We start from the raw sequence: 5000 nt of genomic DNA, 5'->3' as shown, positions 1-5000 counted from the left end.
TTTTTCAACAAATCTTTCGAAAATTCTAGATCTGAAATCGTCTTCCGAATAGATATTTTCGGAAAGTTGACGTTGGTTGCCCCTGACGTATGCATCTGGAAGGATCGGCATGGACGTTTCCAAGACCCTTCAGACGAGTGATGCCAACAGTCTCCTGCTACACGTGACAGCTGTCGAGGTAGAATTTGTATGGTATATAATAGCAGGTGACGTTTTCTATGTGCATGTAAACAAAACTTCAGGGCCCCAGGGCATCTTATGATAATTATTTTAAATATAAATGGTTAGACCAACTTCAAAAAGGAAGCGAACTGTGTTTGCATACTTTAAAGTAAGGTCTTTCCAACACATTAATTGCAATACAAGGTGTGCTTGCGAGCATTCGAAGTGGTTTGTTGCATTAAAAGCCCCAAACTTGCTGAATATAGGATGCAAGCTTTGTGTCTTTCCTAGCACACTTTGCAGTGACGCTTTTCGAGCTACCTGTTCAAGTTAAATGCCAGGTATATCTGCTGGCTTTGGGTGTTATTTCTAGCAATTCCAAAACTTTTTTTCACATGGATGGATTCTTTTGCGATTTAAAAGGAATATGGCGGCTTTGATTGCTTCTATGATAAACTGATATATCCTTTGCTGTTTGAGCCTCAGCTCTTCCTATTGATCTTTGCAGTGGTTTGGTGGAGTGTGGGGACGTCGCATCTTTCCAGGCAGAAGTAAGGGACTATTATTATTCATTCTGGGTTTATTAAGTCGCATGCATGTGTTTTTTGAAATGGCTGGATCACTATTGGATTATAAGTAAGAGCTATGGTTCTGGGAAAATTTTGAAATTACCTTTCATTCTGTTAACAAGAAAAAAAGGTTTTCTGGTTATGCAGGTTTATGCATTACTTTCTGTTCTTCTTTCACAGCAACGTGATAAATCCACAAAAAACCCAGAAAAGCAAGGTACAAGGAATCCTTAGATAGTTATGAAATGACTAGTGGACTCTAGTACTCTGTGATAGATCGGTCTAGACATACTGCCTCATTCTTCTCCCAGAAACTTTGCTTTTCGTCACAGAAAACCACACAATGTTGAGGTTTCGGAGTAAAACAGCTGTATATGATCACTAAAAATAGGACCTCAGTAACGATTCAGGAAGCTTCGACTCTGGCACTCTTATTTAGGCGGGTAGCTTTTTTTCTTAGGTATCAACAACAACAATTGTAGACTGGCTGAAGAACACTTTTAAATATGACACCAAAAGCTTATAAGAGAAAGATCAATTTTGGCACAGTTACAGTGTATCAATCACGTTATGGTACTGCTGACAAGGACAGAGAATATTTTCTAGGCCTTCTTGGGAACACATTTTTTTTTGCGGGGTTTCCAGGTGAGGCGCAAATTGTATGGTTTTCAAGGATTACCGTTTAAGACACAGCCAACACCTGCAATCTCGGCTCTTACGATTGATAGCTATCACCTTAAGAACTGGGTGGGTGACAGCTATTTGCAATGATATTTTTTTGCGCCTTGGTCATTAGGCTTTCTGCACTGAGCAAAAAAAAGAGCAGCATGTCTGCGAACTCGAAGAGTTGTAAAACGATTTATTTTATCCTACGCATTTCATGTGATTAACGCACACTTTGTCAGGGATGTTTTACAATACAACACAAGGGACCTGTATATATACCTACATAAGAGAGTAAAAACCGCACCTACAAGAGCGGATTTGCATGTAGGAAAGAGGTGGAAAGGTGTGCAAGAAGTGAGATATTTTGTGTCTTACATAATTTTGGGGCCCACAGTTTTAGCTAAACTGTGGGCCCCAAAAAATTGTTTTGCTTTTTTACTTAGATTAGCTAAAGATACAGTAGATTTGTAACAAACAGTGCAATCCACATCTGGTAATATCTGGCTTATAACACGCTTGATGCGTGCATGGCTACAGTTGAAAGTGGTTTTAAAAACAATAGTCTTGTTGCTACCACCAGACCTAATGTTTGCTTTCCTACTAAGCCATCCTGTTCTATCACTGCAGCGTATTGCGCGAAACAGTGTGAGCAAAAATCTGAAAGGATACCCCCTCACCCGTAGACGTTTCCAAAATTTCTCACAAAACAAGAGCTTGTCGCCAACACAAAGCAGCTGAAGAGATTCACAAAAAATCGAAACCACCAGCCCTGCTTAGACCCTATATTTCAGTTCATACGCTGAGACAAGTTGTCAGACAACACATTACATGTAAGTTGTAATCCTTACAATGAAGATATCGACAATGCAGAAGCACTTCTGCCAGCTCCACCAAGAACACCAGAGTATCGTCTGTCAGACGAGGATATGGCTGAACCAAACCTCGAATCAGACGAGGAAAGCCCTCCAGCATCACAGCTAGAGCAACGACACAAAACTGAACTTGCTGCAACGGCAACAAAAAGAAACGAAAGGAGAAATTCTTCAAGGCAAAGCCCGGCAAAAGTTACCAACTTACGGCAAACCTCAAAAAGGAAAGGAGAGGAAATAACTAGCGCTATTGAATTCAAAAAAAGAAAAACTGAGGAATCAATCCTCAAATTAAAGAAACATTTAGAACAAAAGACTTGTCCTAAGTCACTCCAGTATAAAGTGCGGGCAAATATAATGCTCGATGACATGTTTCAAAAAGAAATAGGCGCCACAAAACGATATGCCGAAAAAAAATTTGTGGAAGCCCTGTTGCGCTTCCATCAGCGAAGACTCGAGAGTCGCGTTAAAAAATTAGAAAGGGCGAATTAAGTCAAACAATGTTAATAATGATGTAAATAGGATAAACAACCTAGAGCAGCAACTTTTCGATATAAAAGAGATGTTATGTACACATTTGCTAAACAACAATAAAAATGTTGAAAGCTATAACAGTGTGGTCTCTGAACAAACTACCACAAAAACCACAAGTACAAGATCAGTCGCAAGACTGTCAAAAAATGGCAAACGCATAAGACGAAAAAAAAACCGCCAAACAAAAAATATATAACAAAGAAAGGGAGACAAACGAATAATTTCTTTAAAATCTCTCAGGTCACAGATTAACTGATAGCCAAGTAAGTGTACTGTCAAAAGGGCTTCGATTTATCCCGACACCCGTGACTAACAAAAACGAAATCAAATGACACTTGTTGGCTGATTTCGAACATTTTGCAAGACAAATGCATCTCCAATACATAATTCACGGAAACGACAAGGGAATACATCCATTCCACATACAATCGAACTGGGTTCCACCAGTACAACCCTCTGTTGCCCTTAAAAGCTACTTGAAAAACGTCAAACTTAAACTTGCTGAAATAACAGTGCAAAAGCCAAAATACAATTTGTCATGAAAGGAACATACAGCAGTGAAAGAGTTGAAACAAAACACGGCTATAAACCTAAAAATCGCCGATAAAGGGAGCACAACAGTGATCCTCAATATAACCGACAAACTTCAAGAAGGCCTGATCTAACTTTGACTCTTATCTGTGGATATGGGGCTAAAGGAAAACATATGTTCCAAGCGTTATGATTTCATGAAAAATTTCGAGTACTTGAAGCAAACATTGTTGTTAATGTCACTGAGTAATGGCAATGATAACCTAAATTCACAAGAGGAGTTTGATTCCCTTTGGGATTCTTGAGGATCAGGCTATCAGGTGGAGAAGCTTCATGAGTTCACTGATGAAGTCAAGACACTGTGTGGGCGATCTATCATGCTCTCTTATGGATTTTGGCTACCACACACAGCACTTCTACTTTGAAACTTCGCATGCCAAAGGCGAACAAGATGCAGCTGGGTCTCACGTGAAGCAGAGGGTGAGCCAGGCAGTTTTACAACGAAACGCCAGAATCACTAATGCAGAGAGTATGTACAAGTATCTTGTTGAGAATTTCACCCTTCCAGTGGCATCCAGCGTTGACTCACGAACAAAAGCAGTGGAACTCAAACGACGGGTCTTCTTTTTTGTCCCTAGTCAGGGAGAAAAGGCTGCAGGTAGAAACAGACCTGGAAGGCAATTCAAGTCAGTCTCAGGAATCAGAAAATGGCACTGTGTTAAGAGCTTACCATAACAAGAGAAGGTCTTAACCAGACATCGCTTGTGTTACTGCACTGATTGATTACTAGATGACGAAGATCAGTGCATCAACAATGACTGGAAGGAAGTAGAAATCAAAAGGGAAACTTCCCCTGCCACCACCAGGCAGTCCACAGCCACATCAGCTCTGGATAATGATACCATGTCACATATGGCTGATCTTGCAGCCAAAGGTAGCACTGTGGCCATAGCAGCTTTTGAGGATCCTGCCTTAATGATTTCTACCTCCTAAAAGTCACTTCCAATGGCGTGGAAGAGCTAGAGGAGCCAATGACTGATAACTATTCCTGCCAATACCCTAGTGGAAGTGCTGTTCTCAAAGGTCACTTCTTTTTATGGGAAAATCTTCAAGATATGACCTACACTCTTGACACTAAACGTCTAGCTGTAGTTTATGCTGGGACAGTGCGTGCTATATGTACAGATCTTTCTGTGAAGAAAAAAAATCGAAATAAGCCAATCTACAAGCTGTCTATGCAGCACCATTAAGAGATAATTGGATCAATGTAAATCTTGTACATATTTGTCTATCATGGTAAAAAAAAATCAACGATTTTGTTAAAACCTCTAAACTTCTGTATCTGGCCACGCCCACAAGGTATTATGGGTAATTAAAAATTGCATTTTCTCGCTTCTCAAATTGCAATTAATTAAAAATATAAAATGATGTTGCCATCTAAGACTAAAATGCATTGAATAAAACAATAAAGAGAAATTTCCTGACGATTTTGCTTTTTTACGCTGTGTCACACAAATGGGAGGGGTGATTGTGCAGCGACACATCTAACTCAGTTGGGGAGCTGAAAGGAAAAAAAAACAGGCAGAATGTGCAATCAATATAAAGAATGTGTGACCTTCATTGTAACTGTCTAAATCATGTATCAATCACATATGATGCAAGCATACAC

At 39.7% G+C, this 5000-nt stretch overlaps 1 pseudogene; it reads left to right on the top strand.

Moving 5' to 3' along the window:
* Nucleotides 1-1237: 1237 nt before the first annotated feature.
* LOC138020619 (uncharacterized) lies at nucleotides 1238-4581 on the top strand (annotated as a pseudogene).
* The last annotated feature ends 419 nt before the right edge of the window (nucleotides 4582-5000 follow it).

This window comes from Montipora capricornis, chromosome 10, assembly GCF_036669925.1.
Source record: "Montipora capricornis isolate CH-2021 chromosome 10, ASM3666992v2, whole genome shotgun sequence".
Classification (NCBI taxonomy): domain Eukaryota; kingdom Metazoa; phylum Cnidaria; class Anthozoa; order Scleractinia; family Acroporidae; genus Montipora; species Montipora capricornis.
This window is presented reverse-complemented; position numbering and strand designations above follow the sequence as displayed.